The 17,889-nt window shown below is 38.9% G+C and overlaps 1 protein-coding gene across 25 annotated transcripts in view; it reads left to right on the forward strand.

Annotated features, from left to right (window-relative positions):
- LOC307004294 (uncharacterized protein) overlaps window positions 1-17,889 on the forward strand; it is a 46,960-nt gene that overhangs the window by 8,259 nt on the left and 20,812 nt on the right. For 2 of the 25 annotated variants that reach the window (XR_013798994.1, XR_013798996.1), the window contains 5 exons: window positions 188-1,196; window positions 1,300-3,029; window positions 4,889-4,904; window positions 5,261-5,376; window positions 11,067-11,759. The exons of 4 other annotated variants lie outside the window; for them this stretch is intronic. The gene's annotated coding sequence lies outside the window, so the exon portion shown is untranslated. Of the gene's footprint in view, window positions 1-187; window positions 1,234-1,299; window positions 3,030-4,888; window positions 4,905-5,260; window positions 5,377-11,066; window positions 11,764-17,889 lie in introns of those variants that run through there. 19 more of the 25 variants (XR_013798979.1, XR_013798980.1, XR_013798991.1 and 16 more) reach the window with 19 other exon arrangements.

Consider the following 17,889-nt stretch of genomic DNA (forward strand, 5'->3'; position numbering starts at 1 on the left):
TTTTAAGCCTGAAACCCATATTATTTAATTACTCTGATAAAATTTTCAACTATGTAATCCAAATGCATAAACTATGTAACAAAAATCACTGATAAATAATTAATTTGAATGTAAAAGAGGAATTGCAACAAAATGATGTTGATATGGGACAAGAAAAATTTTGTTCTCTATTTCCTCAAACTTGCAGAACTCAACGGTTGTTGAGAGGTCACCAACTAAATGGATGCCGAGTGTAGAGGATGGTAGAGGATAGTCAAAGAAAGATTCCTGGTTGTTGAAGGTGCTGTAAGCAACATAAACTTCATCCTTGAATGAAATAATGTTCTGGAGCTTAGAAGCTTTGCCGCCGATGTAGACGTGACTGTTTGCCTGGTCTAGTTTAAGAGTATAAGGGCTTGTCCTCAACTCTTTATATTGAGTCGCCTCATGAAAGGATGCAGGGAGAGGACCGTTCGCATGCTGTTTTTTGAGCAGATGTGGCCTGGTTTTCTGAGGTGTTTTGCAGCTTCTTTGCATCTCTGAGAATCTTTTTATTATTTGACTCAGAGGGCATGTTGGTTTCCTCAGAAGTCTTTTGAGTTTGTTCAGGTGATTCTCATACTTGAAAGCACTGAAGTTGTCAAGAATGCCATGCTTTTTTGCATCATCTGCAAGATGTACGAGGGAGTGTGCATTATACGACAAGAACTGTGGACCGTACAGTTGCCCAAAGTGAGTGACAAAAAGAACTAGCATTTCATTTGCATAATCACAGTAATCTTCAATGAAACTGTTGTTGCACAGGATGAAAATTCCCACAAAAAGCAGCATGAAGTTTTTGTACACCTCTGTGGTGAGGAGATCCTTCATCATGACAGGTCCCGTATACAGTAAAAACTGCCTGAACTCTGTTGCCTTCCACCTATCAATTTCCTTCAGTGCCCTTGGTTTCCGTGCAAACTCCATGGGGACATATCTGCGCGCATTCACCAACCTTTCTGTTAATGTGTTTATTTGAAAACCCGACAGCCTACAAGTGAGAGGACCCAACTTCAGCCACAAGTGGAGAAGCCGTCTCATGACTCCGAGGCACACGAGGTGCATGTAGTCGAGGGGAAAGCCAGAGACCATATCCAGGGACGTTTCTTCAAGGGGTGAGAGACCACGGTGATGATCAGAATCGGTCTTGTTTCTGAAGCTCTCATTGGTTCTTCGAGGCAAGTCACTTCTTGGAAATGTCATCCTGTTTTCCAGGTACACGCCATCCTCTGTGCATTTTTCACATCCATGATAGCCCGTGTGCCCTTTAACATTTTTCAGGAATGCACGAGCAGGTGCGTCGCAAACCATTGATGACAGTTGTAAAGTTAACTTCACTCCTTCAAAGTCGAATCCATTGGCCAATTCATTTACTTCAGCGATGAAGTCTTCAAGATACTCAGTTAGGGAGGTAGGTTTACATGTGCCACAAAATAAGCCTATTGTCACTGGTTCCTCTTGTCTGATATTTTGCAGTGTTCCTAGAATGGGCCAGAACTGTGTTGCTGAGCTCTTGAAGAGGGGCAAACCATCAATGCTGACCTGAAGTTGCAGCGTGTGAGTGTTGCTCAGAAGCTCTCTGTTCTGATGTAGCACCTCTGTAATGGATTTCAGCAATCCGAAATGGTAATATTGACCACCAGCCTTGACTTGTATTTCAGGGTTGAAACGCATTGTTCCCAGCAATGTCCTGGAGTCTTTTGGCAGATTTAAACTGTGCTGACGCAGTATGTCTAGCAACGAATTCAATGCAACGTGTGTGATTTTTTGTTCAGTTGCCCAAGTTGCCAAATCGTCTTCCAAGGAAGTTGGATCAGATTCGGACTCAGTGTCTGATTCACTGTCGTCAAGAACACTTGCCATATTGACACCTTCATTCTCATCAATATGAGAGAGACAGTCCATAAATGTGTCTTCGTCAATTTGACATTGACCGGTATTGTCACTGTGCAAGCAGCCCAACTCATTTCCCCAAGTTGTTGTTTGTATTGTCTGCAGTTGTTGATCCACCTTGTCCTTTGCTCTTCTTCTCAGTGTCCAATAGGATGGTTCATTGCAAGCCATAGTTTTAAGACCTTAACAGAAACAAATCCTTTTTTTGTTGTTTGGCCTGCCAAGACTACTAAACTGCATCAACACAATTTATGTAAATACATGCACTTCAAAACATCAGTTGCACTCAAAGGAGGAAAACTTCGGATGCAAAAGCCATCCGAAATTCCATCTGAATATTTTCTGAAGGTGAGTTTTTTTAGGAGGCTCCTATGTTTTTAATGGATATGAACAGGAGGACCTATACCTTTCTATTAAAGTGAAATTACTGAATTTTTTTATTTTATTTTTTATTGGTGAAACGGCCCTTACAGGTTTTTGCATAAAGTCTGCACAAGTTTAAGACTGGTAAGAACAAAATGTATATAGTTTTTGAAATAAGTCTCTTATGTTTAGACAGGGTACATATATATATATATATATATATATTTTTTTTTATCAAAATAAACACAATTGTATTTTTTTTACAAAATCATCTAATGTAAATATCTACAAAAATTGTTTATTCCTGGAGTTATGGTGATAATCCTTTGATAATAAGAAATGTTACTTGGGCATTAAATAATATTAGAATGATTTCCAAAAGAATGTCCCAGGAATAAATAGCATTTTAAAATAAAAAAAGTTTATTAATTCGTTATACAATTTTGCCGTTTTACTGCATTTCTTTTAATTAAATAAATTGAGTCTTTAGTTAGTTTATATTGTGGAGTATATGACAAACAAATGTTTTTGTTATAGCAAGATATTTTCTTCTTGCTGTCTAAATGCATTTATGTATTTTATATTCTAGTATTGAATAGCGCTTAGTCTCGCGAGAAGTGAATTCCGATTCTCTGTTGCAGGGCGATTGGCTGTTCGCTGCTGATGTCACTTTCATATGCGCGCGCGCGCCTCCGTCATTCGGTCAGGAGAGGAGTCGATGGAGGACGTTGATGAGTGTCATCTTCATGATGAAGGTAACTTAATCGTGTTTAACACGACTTGTTAATCATGCATTTTAACAAATAGTGTGTTTTGCATGAGTTTAGTCAAAAAAAGTAAGTTTTGCATCATGTTTAGTGCTTGTGTAACTTAATCCGGGCCGCTCTCCCCCTCGTGCACACATCGTCTTTCTCTATGGCTCTGCATTGGGCCAATGGCGCTTTTCCACTGCATGGTACGGTAACGTTACGGCACACGATTAACACAGTTAATTCGGAGGAGTGAAGGAAAGCGAGTAACGTTAAGCGATTTAGGACAGCCGTTGAGTGTACAAAATGGGAGTGATTTTACACTCGATAACGTCCACTTAAGGTTTCGGAAACCAGTGTTAAGTAGAACAGCGCTTCACATTTGTACGTTAACTTTTATAATCTCTTTACAATCTTGCTCCTGTTGTGCCTTTGTCCTGAAGAAATCAGCTCAAACCCCAATTAAACACCTGAACCAGCTAATCAAGCTTTTATTAGGTGTGTTGAGCTCAAGTTGGAGCTAAACTATAGGGAAAAGTGGCCTTCTAGGACAAAGTTTGCACGCCCCGGTCTAAACCAATCAGAGCAGCTTTTTTTTCCCGCTCCGTGTTGTCGTCACTCACAGCTGTTTTGTGAGGAAAGGAAAAACGCACCCTAATCTTTGCCGGTATTTTTTTACTACGTTGTTTGTATTTGTGGTTTAATGTGTCTTTGTGTTATATTATGTATAATAATTCTTTATAATAAACTTCAAGATGTCAAAAGGCTGCTTAATTCATACTTACCAACAACTTGACGAACTGAAGACAAACAAACTTAAAGCCGGCAAATAATTAATTAATAAAACAACACTGGTAAAAACACATACAACGAATGAACTGATACAAAATATATACAGTTAATTGGTAATTACAGGATGTTAATGTTGGATTATTGATCAAAATGTCGAGTGTACAGTAGGCTGAGGAAATAATAACGGTCATCTGATGCAAATTATAACGTCATCGTGTATATATAGTATAAGGTCACGTGACATTCATTCATTTTATTTTATTTTTTCTGAGCTAGATACGGGGAATCCAATGTCCTCATGATCAGAGCGTTTATTCATTTTGCTACATTTTAATAGAGAATTAAAATAAATTGTTTTATTTTTGTCCTTGCTTGTATGACAATTCACCATGACATCACAACAGTAACAGACGTTCTTCCGGGTGGCAAAAGCCGAAGCGTTCCTATGGCAACGCAAGTAAATTGATTGGAAGGCACCCACCTTCAGCAGTGAAAAAAAAAAGTAATTCAATATTATGCGTTTTTTATCACAATAACTGCATTTAATGATACAAGTAAAACATATTATAAATATGTAATATAGTAGGCCTACACATAATTAGCAAAATACTCAGATAGCTCTTTTTTCTAGCCAAAATAACGTGATATATTATTGTCATTAAATGGCTTTCCTGAGGTAAATGTTATGTGACATAATTGTTCTCCAGCTGTTATATTGACCTCTTTGCGTGGTTGAAAAACACTGATTGGTCAATATTATGTATGAGGAATATACATTTCGGTAAGTTGAGCGAGAAAATGGATGTTAGAGCGTGTGAAATGTGACAATGCGTGAGAGTTGGCAGCCCTCTTTTATTTCAGGCAGTGACTGGCAATGAGTCTGATCTTCAAAAGAGACAAATTTACTAATATTAGTCTCGAATTTCCCCGGCTGAAGAAAAAAAAATGCTCTGCTATGATTGTGTATGTGTCGTTATCTTTTAGTTTTGAGTGACGTAAAATCCCTTTCAATGTTTATAAAAATATATTTATGAGTTGGTTCTTTAACTCTTGCTTTTGCTTTATATTTTTAGGTCACGGCAACCACAGGTAAATCCATGCATGGCTCTTCACTACACATTAATAATTAAAAGTTTTTCTATCCACCTTTTTCCTGGCTAGTCTACTGTGTTAAGAATCATGGGTGACGCTTCCAGTTTTGGGAACTGCCATTCAAAAAAGACAGAAATCATCCTTTTTGAGGAAGTAGATAAAAAAATGCTGTAAAGAAAGGGTTTGTAGTTAGTTACTTTCCACCGCTGTTAAAATATTATGAAAAAATTAAGTTCCTAAATTTAATTTATGGAAGCAATAAGCCATGGAAGGTCATGTACTAGTGACTTAACCTTTTGTTTTAATACTGATTATTTACAGTGTATTTTGTTCTGCTTACCTGACTCGCACAGAACTCCTGTCCTGATTGGCTGTGGTGCCTCCATCAGCGACTGGTCTTTGTATGGAACGTGAGAGGCCATCATTTTGCTATAGATCTTGTCTCTTCTCCCACAAACTCCACTATCAGGTACTTAATTTTTTTGCTGCAGTAACGTTGATGTATTTAATATATAGATTTTCACAATTAACAATGTATCTTGCCGTTCAAAACGTTTCCAGAAGGATTAACTAGTGCTGTAGCTATCGATTATTTTAGTAATCAAGCATTCTACTGATTATTCCATCGATTAATCAAGTAATCCGATACAAATTGTGGTAATAAAAATAGATCCATTATCCAAGTGAACGACAGCCTTTAAAATGACTTAAAAAACATAGGTAACACTACATGAAATATGGTTCATTAGTTAACTACCTTAGTACAATACTTCTACAGCATTTATTAATCTTAGTTGATATTAATTTCAACGTACTAATACATTGTTAACAAATAGGCCTAAAACCTTTGTACTGTGTACTAACAAACAAAAAATGAAACTAACATTAACAAAGATTAATAAATAGTTACAAATAGGGGTGGGCGATATGGCAAAAATATCATATCACGATTTTTTTCAGGAATATCACGATTCTTTTTCATGTTGGTTTTACTATTTTGCAAGTGACTGAGCATTACAGCCAAACTAATGTCCCTATTTTAAAAACAGCCTTAGGTAACAAAATATAAAATAAAAAAGAATGGCAGACATTAAGGCCAAAGTGGCGAAGATAAAAATCTTTGTCATTATTTTCTTTATTAAATATTAAGAACAAAGATACACATATACAAATTAAATAAACAGTGCTTTATTTTTTAAGTTACAGTAGGTGCATTTAACAGCATTGAAGAAAGTAATTAAATGAACACGTATGCAAATAAAACAACATAGACTTCACTGTATAAATTATACATTGATTCTTATTATCATTTACTCTCTCAAGTTGTTTTAAACCGATTAAGTTTCTTTCTTCTGTTGAAAATAAGTTATTTGGAAGAATGTGGGTAACCAGACAGTTGATGTACTCCAGTGACTTCTATAGTATATTTATTTCCTATGGAAGTCAATGGGGACCAGCAACTGTCTGGTTAGCCACATTCTTTATATCCGGGTTCCGGGAGAAAAGTCAGTAAATTCGAGTAGAATCACAGGCTTCGCTTATCCCGTGCGAATGCGCCACACGAAATTCAGATGTCGGTGGGGTAATTTCTAAATCACACGAGGTCCATAGATAATACTAATCCCGTGCGAATAGGGCTTATGTAAACCTTGTGTGTATTTGCCAGTTTTAGCGCAATAAGACTCGGAAAGATAACTTAGTCCAGTAACCAGGCGCTGTTAGACAGGCTTTTAGTGCCTGTAAACTTCGGGTGTACGCGCTCAGTAACAGGGTTTTCGCGGGGTCCTAAAAAGTAAAAAATTCTGAACTTTACATTTAATGCCTTAAAACGTCTTAAAAACGGCCAGATTTTCATCCGAGGTCTTAAATTTTATTTAGTCAGGTCTAAAAAATAATTTACCCTCGTTCATTTCCAGAAACGCTGGCCCCAGAAAGTTATTACAAAGTAGCAAAAAAGTATCGAATCGTAGCCCACAAAAGTGGAGCTCAGTGGAAAGTTTGTAGTTCAGTCGGATGTCAATGGCAAAGAAAGTAAAACGAGGCATGTAGCTTATTATTAACGATAACTGACCGTAGAGAGAGAGAGAGCACTTCTGTTGAATGCTCTTGATTGCTGATCGTTCACTCAGCGCGTGTTATTTGGATTAGGGATGTTAACCGATGACCGTTTGACCGATGGTTGACCGTATCAACGTTAACCGATCAAAGTTTTCGGCAGTCGGTTAAAAAAAATACAATTTGATCTCTAAATTAGTCTATTATAGAGAGTGGACTAAACGCTACTACAGTTAGCATCTCATTTCAATATCTTTTTGTGTGAAGTGAACAAATCCCTCTCACTCAATCTTTCATAACTCGCCCGTTTGTACTTAATAAACCAATAAAAACATTCGGCGCGAGGTCACAGCGTTTGGGTTTGCGCGCTCACAAGGTTTGCAGAAAGTAAAGGCTATAGGCCAACACACTCGAGGTTAGAGCCAGGGCAGACGACAGGAGGAAGCGTGCAGAAAATAGTAGTGTGTGGGACCATTTCACCAAACAGAACGACACAGATGTAAGTTGCAACTTGTGTGATACAGTGCTTAAATATAAAAATACATTACAAATACATTTCAGTGGTAACAGATAAGGTGATGAAATAAAAAATAAAGCATAAAGCCAGGGACAGACTTACTGTAAGGCCGGTTATGAATGTAATTTGATACTTATGACTATTGTCAAAAATTTCGATAAATATCGATACTGAAATATCTGAACGGTACCAATACTAATTTCCCGAAGTATCGATACTAGCAGAGCGGTCACTTTCACTTCTCACCAAAGGCGCGTTGACAAACACCACACGTGAAGCACTCGTCTCATTCGCTCTGGTTAAATAGCAAAAGTGAATGGAATGGAAAGATGGCGAGGGCGGCGCCCCCGCGACCGGCTTTGGTTGATTGATAAAGAACACCGCGAGCGGGCATGTCGGAGAATAGCGCGGACACACGTAAAAACACACCGCGAGTGGGCATGTCGGAGAATAGTGCGGACACGCGCTTCACACTGCGAGCGGGCATGTCGGAGAATAGTGCGGACACGCGCTTCACACTGCGAGCGGGCATGTCGGAGAATAGTGCGGACACGCGCTTCACACTGCGAGCGGGGAGAATAGCGCGGACACACACTTCACACTGCGAGCGGGGAGAATAGCGCGGACACACACTTCACACTGCGAGCGGGGAGAATAGCGCAGACACGCGCTTCACACTGCGAGCGGGTATGTCAGAGAATAGCGCAGACACACACTTCACACTGCGAGCGGGGAGAATAGCGCAGACACGCGCTTCACACTGCGAGCGGGTATGTCAGAGAATAGCGCAGACACACACTTCACACTGCGAGCGGGGAGAATAGCGCAGACACGCGCTTCACACTGCGAGCGGGCTGCGGGCACCCAAAAGATTGTTTGACTATCAATAATCCCTCACATCACTCATTTTTTTAAATTATTGTATAGGTGAAAACAGACTTAAGGAACAGGCTCCAGGGGTACCATTTAGCAAGCATAGGCTACGCTCAGCATCAGGGGTGTTTGTTGTTTGGACAGACCTTTCCCCACTGCTAAAAAAATCCTAAAGGAAACACTGTAACTCTTCTCATTTTAACTTTTCTGAAACATTAACCAAGATGGCCTAGTATTGTTGTTGAAATGAGTCTGTTGTCATTTTTTTTTTCACCGTAATTCTTAAAGTTAACATAATCTGACTGAGTAAATATTTTAACTGTGGTCAAATGTAAATTAACTTGTGCCTATTTAACTTTATTCAGAAAATTATTTAATTCTGCAATTTGCCTTCATTAGCGATTATCATCAATTTGATTACACATATATTAATTAAACTAAACAGCTAGACAATGGCATCTCTGAATTCAATAATGAAATGCCTTTAACTGAAAATTGAATGTTTAATCTTATTATTATACATTACTGACACTCTATCCTCCAATTTGATACTGTTAAAGTAGGCTATATTTTAATCTTTGATAACAGTAGGTTATACAAATACAACGGGTCATGTTAGCCCTGGTCCAATTAAAAAATATTAACAGATAGAACTCAGGACATTTTTGTTCATGTAAAATATACCTCATTGTCATGTTCTAGACTTGTTATATTTAGCTTTAAATAAAAAAAAATACCCCCTTAATATTGTGGCAGTTATTTTCTCTGTGGTATCGAATATCGATATTTTTCAAGGTATCGAAGTTAGAAATTCTAGTATCGTGACAACACTACTTATGACTGATCATGCACGCGTTTTCAGCGCGTTCAGTCTGTTCACAGCGGTGTTTAAAATGCTGCATTAACAGTCAGAGAACGTTTCTAGTCGTTAAGTGTGTGTCCCAGCATTACTCTGCTATCAGCGGCTCAAACATCCGTTACTAACTCTACAATGACCTTCTGGAATTAGCAATGGAACATGGGTTTAGATGCGCAAGGAATTAGTCCTACATACAAGAGCGTTTTAATGACAAAAACTTTACAAACGTCTTGAAATGCATCATCTGAACAATATTTCGAGGTGTGGTAACTGTAGTATAACGGCCACTCCGCTTCGCGTCGTGACCGCATTACCACCTCGGGTGTGCATTATTTTTCTAATAATTCAACCGCCTGAAGTCAATTATTCCTTACATTAGGTTAACACCTTGCCGTTTTATTTTTATTTATCAAATTATGTAAGTGTCAGGAAGAACAATAGGGATACTTTAGCTCACAGCTAAAGTTATTGCAGAGGCCAGACAGACTCACGGAGGCGATTGGCATCTTACAACTCGCACTTTATTCCCCAATCGAACTCGTGTAACTGTCTATCACACGTTCTACACAGCGGTACTTGATAAAGAAAATAAGATAAAAATCAGAATCAAACAGAAATAACCCGCGGACATGGGGTATCGAGGCGCATAGGCCTACAATACACAGACAGTTCAACAGGGAGCGCGCAGCTCTTAAAGGGGCCACACCTTATTTACACTCAGTGGACAGCTTAAAGGGGTCATGACATGGGTTTTTTTATTCTATTATGTTCCCTTAGGTGCAATTATAGTATTACTATAGTTTTTTTTACAAAAATTTTTTACAATGTAGTGATTTATGACCTTTTCCCACCCTGTTTCTCATCCTCTGATTCAAACTGTCTGTTTTGGGGGTGTTTCCCATTTAAGAGTTCAGTGTTAACGCCCACTGTTATGATTGGCTAACGTCAGTGCCTATGCATCAATTATTAACGCCCCCAGCCAGAATATTTGCGGATTCGGCGTATTTAAAGTAATTTAAAGTTTTAAATACATTACTTACAGTTTGCGTCGTCGTTGTTGAGCCCAGAATAGTCGGCACGGACTTATCTTTGAGCAACAGTTTTCTGGCAAAGCCAGCATCATTTTGGGATTTGTTCTCAAAACAGTCATCCTTCAAACGTAACATTATAGAACAAACGCTTAAACTAACACTGCCGTGACTGAGACGTCCGCAAAAAATAAAGTGCATCCATTTTTCCCTGACGACTCTATCTTTCGCATCGTATTCACAGATGTTGTTTGTCCACAGCCAGGAACAGCACATCTGTGGCATCGTAATATCTCTGTACACAGACCCACTCGCTGTCCGGCGACTGAACACTTGTGAGGCACGCGGGCGCGACAATGATACGAAATGAGCGTAGTTGTCTTGCGCTTTAAGCGTAGTTGTCTTGTGCTGGAGGCGGTCTATATGCAAACGCTGGTACGTCACTTCGTACCGTGACGTCACTTCTTACCATGGATCCAGAACGAGCTGTATTTAGAGCTTGATTAAATAAATGATTCGTTTTAATGGTACAAAGACCTCTTATATACCAAAAGATCAAGGCAAATTTGGTTTCTTTGTCAGCTTTCACAGCCATACTGGTAAATGAGCAAAACAAAATATATTTTTTTATTAAATACTGTGAGATTTAATCTGATTTCAATGCCACAGTTATGTAGTATCTATTGTTGACCGTGTTGTTCATGTCTCTACATTTAAAATGGTGTTGACGACCCAATATTGTTTGTGAGAAATACGTATATTTAAACCCACAGTAACTTTTACTTATGAAATGCTCTAACTTCTTTTTCTTTTCTCCACCAAAACAGCTTTAGGAGATGGTTCATCCTAAGATGCAGATCTACCTCTAGTCCACCTTCATTCCCACACCCACCTGGCCATCAATGTTTAATTAAATATGCAATAAAATATGTAGTCAATAACCAGTGTCTGCCATGCACAATCTGTTCCTTTTTCATTGCAAATGTTTTGGATTGTTCTATTAAAGCTCATTATAATCTTTGAGACCGGTATTAGGGTAGCTGCAACACTTCCTAGAGAAGGGAACTATCGTGTAGGTGTTCTGACAGAACTCGTCCAGCAGGTTGTGGGTCATACTACTCCAAGATCCTCCAATCAGCACCAAGTCATCAGTGAAAGCCAGAGTAGTTACTAAACCTTATTTGTGACTATATTCAGCAGTTACTAGATTAAATTGTGTCCTTCCTTTTATATATATATATATATATATTTATTATTTAAAGATGGTAAAAGTTGAATCAATTCTCTGGAAAGTAAATGGCATTAAATCTGTGAGGTAATATGAATCAAATTAACGTGTGTATTGTTTCCTCCTAGGGCTTCTTCCTCATACATACAAGTGTTTTCCTTACCATTGCCACTTGCCACCTTTGTCTTGCTCATTGAGAGTTTTATTTATATATTCTGATTTGTATCCAGTAAGAGGATAAAGTTGCACTTAAATCATTGAAAGCTTAATTAAAATAAATCCATGTTGTATTTATGCTTAGCTTTATTTTTTTTTCAGTACAGAATAATAAAATAAAAATGTCCCTCGTAAATATGAATGTAGTAAAACAAAATGGATCAATGAAACTGCATTTACAATGCAAAATCACTTAAAGGTAAAACTACTGTTTTTTTCCCCCACATGTACTGGTAAGGGAAAAACGCAACAATGGTTTTAATGCTTGTCAAATTGTACGCTAATAAACTACGAACAATGAGCCATCAATGTATTTGATATAAAAAAAAAAATCCGTGTTTACATGCGAGTGGCACAATGCGAAGCCAAGTGATAATAGACCGCCGGCCGCGTCTGCTGATCTGCTCGATCCTACATGCAATTTCAAATGTTGAAGACTCATCGTATAGACATCATATAGAGGTAAGGAAGACGGCTCAGTAACTATTAAAAACGGTCGTTCGAACGCGATGTTTACCAGATGCTACGATCTTTCACAGACGTCTCCGCGATGTACGTGTGCTATCTGGGTATATAATGAGTATAAAATATTTATAAAATAAGATAGAAATAGCATTATATGTAACATTCACAAAGTTTTATCCTTTATTGTGTACATATATTGCGTATACATGTTCCCATATAAATGTGAATGCAAGTACACGCACACACACACACGGAATGACTTACAACAGATTTCTAGTTCCCAGCATGCTTTGCTTCTGACTTAAGTGTTATTTAATGTGCTTTGTTCAATATTAATATAGGGGAGGGACCTGTTAATTCTCTAATATTTTTTAATTTAAAGTGTTTTTTGGGGTTACCATTGTGCTGAAGAGTAGAGCCTGTGGTTTGGTTGACCATTAAAAAACCATTAAGACCATATTTACTATATTTTAAAGGAGTCATGACCTGTAATTTTCACTTTTCCACGAGAATCAATGTATGTTATGATTGCCTAACGAGTATACACTGGCCGGGAAGCCAATATTTAAAAGTGAAGCGTTTGTTTATCCCAGGGTTCGTAAACCAGCCCACGTGCACGCGCACTCAAACACGAGATTTTAATTTCTCCCCCGTCTTGACGTCAAGACGGGGCCAGATATACCATATATGGACACCGCAGACCTATGCTACAGGAAGCCCGCCCTGCCCCTCTCCTCCTCATATTCAGTCGCGAAAGATGCAGAAGCGTAGTGCACACGTGAGTTACTCTGTTGTTGACTGCCAGAATCAACATGTAACTTAAATGTGTTTTCTCTCCCAAGAACGGACCAAGCTGTCAGGGACCAGTGGATTAAATTCGTTTTTAATGACGCGGTTCCTACAACCCTTGCCACTGGCTTAACGTTAGGTGTCTGTGCTAATCATTTTACGCGCGGTTCCTACAACCCTTCCCACTGGCTTAACGTTAGGTGTCTGTGCTAATCATTTTACGCCGGAATCGTTCGCAAATTTGAATGTCTAAAAAACCACAACGTGAAACAAGGCAAAAACACCACATGATAGCAAACGTTGATCTCAATAACCACTGTAAGCTGATAAAAAAAAGTAGACTACATCTCCGTTAATGTAATCTACATTAAATAAAAGGTATAATGTATGTCTCAGTCAAAACTATTGTCTTTACCATTCAGAGACATCTTGATGTAGACGTCCTTCCATCGACTCTACATCTTCCCTTTCCAGCTCAGGTTCAGAGTCTGGCTCGTGCATATTAGGTCGCGGCCAGGTCGGGTTCATTCACAACTTGCGCCATGATGTCATTTTGGAATGATATGCTGAAGTTACCTGCGGTGTCAACCCCCCTCCTTCCTGCCACCAATCAACGCATCCCTCATTTGCATTATTAAAATGACCGTCCACAACAGCCAAAATATCGCATCAGATCTCGCGAGACAATAATGCCTTCAGAAATAAGGGTCAGAGGAGCTCTGTGTTTATTTTTTTTCTACTTTTCTTTTTTAGAAGGGCCTGAAAGACTATAATAGAGCGTGGGTATCCAAGGTAATACTAGGTTATGACTCCTTTAAAAGTAATAACAGTAGTATTGGTTAAATTAAAGTAATGGTTGTGCACTCCTCAGCACAGCGACAGTCTCTTGGCTAACTACTTTAATACATGCAGGTGTGCTTATTTTAACCAGCTTATAAATATGAAATAATTCAAATATATATATTACATTCTATATTTTTCTGTGTGTTTAGGCTGCATGAGTAAATATATCTGCAATATAGGCTATTACACATGCAGTACCATATCTGATCACATGTATATCTATATATGATAAAGTGTATTGCTGAGTATAAAATGAAATGCATTATGATATAAGTAAATATATTGTAATATATTACACAATATAGTATTCTATATATACACAAATCCGCCGAGAACTCTATGGGCGCCGCCATCTTGCCTGCCACCATTACTGCGTGCCTGCGAAGTGTGGCGAAGAATACCCTCTAATGACATTTCAATAAAAACAAATCCTGCTCATAAAAGAAAATGTCTGGTGAAATAACATTTAAAAGGGAACATTGGGTAGATGATGTCAGGCAGTGGCCAAAACTTACCGATAAAGGTAATTTATTGACAACATAATGTATTAATGTAAAAATGCGTCAGCCAAATGTAATGCAGGGCTTGAATTTCAGTGCGGGAATGGTGCATTATTTAAACCATTCGCGCAAGGTTAGTTTTTATAGTGCGAGGAATTTCTGCACAGATATATTTGCTTCATCTCAGAGCAAATGATTAAAAAATAAATTCACAGATGCGAGAAAAAAATGTCAAACTGTCTTTTATTTTTGAATTTAATTCCTCAATCAGCGCTGGACCGGATTTCTCTGTCTTCCGCTGAGCCCTGGCTGTAGACAGATCATATGCTTCACGCTGTCAGTGCAGTGGTCTTTTGAGTCATAATGAGCTGTTTGTGAATAAATTATCCGCTTCCAAATGATGTCATTTTAATCACGAAATTGAAACATTAAAAACCATTTTGCTCTGGTGTGCGAGTGATAGAGCGCGGCAGCAACGAACCAACTGATCAGCTTACAGCGTAACAACATTGAATGCTCGGCCGAACAGCTGATCATAGCTGTACAGGGCGCCTTATTATTTTTCATCTCCATAAATATATCTAGTAGTAAAGCTAATGCAAGGGCTAGAAATCAATTATTATTTTGCTGATACTTCCTTGTCATCATGGAGAGCGCAGTTCATGGTTGCATAGCAACGACAGACGCCACGGGAGAGCAAGCGCTTGTGGAAAGGAGACAGCGGCGCGCCCGCGCTTTCCACTTGTTTTTACACATCTAGAGCGACGTTGTTGATTAATGTCAATTTGAAGAAGAGCATGGTGTATTTTGTGTAAACTTTTGACGCACATATTGGTCCCTCCGCTCGACCGGGAACTCTGTGTAATCCGTATGGCCGTAAACATGGGCAGTCAATGTGCAACAAAGGTTCGTGAACGGTTTTATTTATTGTTAAAACAGCCAACCACACAACACGCTCTTCCCGGAATCACTGGAAAGCATACGTACTAAAAAAATACAAATAAAATAACATTTCGTACAGTAACAGCTAACATCTGCTACAGCCACCTACGGGATCAACACGCTACTTCCGCTACTTCCTTAGCAGCAAGGCACACAGCAATGGCGGCGCTGCTTTACTTCCGTGTTTCGCCGGATTTGTGTATTGTCAACTATACTGTTAAACCATTTAATATATTTATCATTCATATATGGGAAATATATTTTTGTTCCGTAAGGGTCGTCTGCAAGGGCAGTTGTGGCAGTGGCAGTCTTGGGTTCAGTAACCCGGTGCGCTCCATGGTCCGCAAGACCGCTTTTACGTTACCAGTTTTTCACCAACTTAACTGCCAGTGGGAAATCACCCTAAAGCCCCTTTCACACAGAGATTCTGGAAAATACACGGATAATGTGTCCCGGGATCGTTTGATTTTGCTTAATTCACACTGCCAGTGATTTTCCGGGATCTGTAAGTGCGTTCACACACATCCCGTAAAGACACGTGACGTCAGGATGAGACATGTAACGTACGCTTCGAAAACATGTACACGCACGTACCGTTCCACAAAGCTGGTGAAGGATCTCAGCTTCAGCGCGGATAGTAAGGAGCTCCTGGTCTCTGCTTCATTCCAGTTTGCAGACATTTTTCTTTCTTGATGACGAACACAAACGTTCTTCTAAGAGCAACAGAGTCATCACTTCGACACACCCCTTAACGGCATTGGTCCTGGCTTTTGTTCACACAGGGTGCGTTCCGGGTCTGATCCCGCCAATGTTACTAGGTCCCCATCCCGGCATCAATCCCGGGACTTGTTTGCGTTCACACAGAAGGCACTAGTAATTTTAAGGCAATTTCCTGGGATCAATGTGCTGTGTGAAAGGGGCTTAACTGTTCATTCATACTGTGTGTTAGGCCACATTTACACATAGCCGGGTATTTAGAGAAACAAATATTTCCCCCCCTCCGTTTTCAATAATAATATCGTGCACACAACCCGGACAAACACGCCGTCGAGCGCCATCATAACCAGTGTTGGGGTAGTTACTCAAAAAAAGTAATTAGTTACTGGTTACTTCTGTAAATTGTAATGAGATTACTTAACTAGTTACTGCATTTGAAAAGTAACTTCACTTCTTATTACTTTCTTTCCCGTTTCTTAATTTACCGTGTAGATACATGGACAAGTATCATAGCCCTATCATCACTTAGCCTGCATGTCCGCATAGTGTTTATAAATGTAGCCTATACAAAATGGCATGTAAAACCTGTTAGGGGGGTAACAGTTATAAGACCCGAGACCAGATATGATGAAAGAAGACCAGGAGTCGTGAGGTTCAATCAAAAAGATAAAAATTTACTGAAGAATAGTTTGCAGTTTCATCGGTAGAGCGAGCGTCAAAGTCTCACGAGGAGGTCGCAAGCCAACTCTACCTTACACAAAATCATACACCAATTATACCATTTTGCAAGGGCAAGCATAGCATCATCATACATCTGATAAGCTGAGAGAACATAAAACCATAAACAATTTAACACATGTGAGCAGATAAAAGGTGCCTATCGCCATTAGTTAGGATAGCTGTCGCCAATCCTCAGATTTAGGTCAGCGTTGACCTCGCAGGTTAGAGGAGAGCGCCAGTATGGCTGAGCGTTGTGTCCCCAGTGCCTATGTAGAAAGTCAAACGCACACACACAGAACAACACCAAATAACATCACCAAGGCCAAAGAGTGCTTGAGCTCTGCATTATCAGTTAACCAAAACATAGCTCCTCAGGAAGGAAGGGAGAGAAATGGCATTGCTCTCTAGAGAAAATATACATGACAGAATACATTTAAAACACATGTAAAACACTGTATAGCTTGATCCTCTGTTCCAGAGAAAAGGAGCCACATGTTTATTTATTTATTTATTAACATATCTTTATTGCGAGGATTAACCCCTTGAGATGAAACATCTCGTTTTCAAGGGGGTCCTCCAGTACAGCAAAGCAAAAAAGACCCAAAACAGCAGAGCAAATATCACAATCAAAGACAGCACGACAAAACACAGCAACACACACACACACACCAGCTCACAATGGTCAACCCCACCCCACCCAGCACGAACCCCACAAGTGACATGACAGAAAAACAACCACATGACTAGCATTGCACAAGGTCAAGGACTAAGAGGAACACAAACAAGAACATTGATGATGATAATAACAATAATAATAAAAAAAAAAAAATAAAAAAAAAATGAGGACATAAAAATGAAAAATAGTAAACACATGACCAATAAAGTCCAAAGTCAAACAAGCAAAACTAGAAACAAAGACAAATGTTCTGAAGATGTTCCCTGATAGCCCTTCGAAACACTGTAAATGAAGTTAAAGAACGGATAGAAAATGGAAGATTATTCCAATCATATGGAGCCTTAAAACAAAAGGCATATTTCCCTGCCTGTCTTTTAACTCTAGGAACAACAAAAAAGATCTGATCATTGTGTCGCAGACTGTAAAGCGAATTATAAAGCACTAGGTGTTGCTTGAGATAAACTGGATAATTAAAATAAAAACTTTTAAATATAAAATGTAACCAGTGAGACTGTCTCCTGGCAGAAGGGGCCAACCAGGACAACTGTCTGTAC

This window comes from Phoxinus phoxinus (genome assembly GCF_949152265.1).
Source record: "Phoxinus phoxinus genome assembly, chromosome: 9".
NCBI lineage: Eukaryota > Metazoa > Chordata > Actinopteri > Cypriniformes > Leuciscidae > Phoxinus > Phoxinus phoxinus.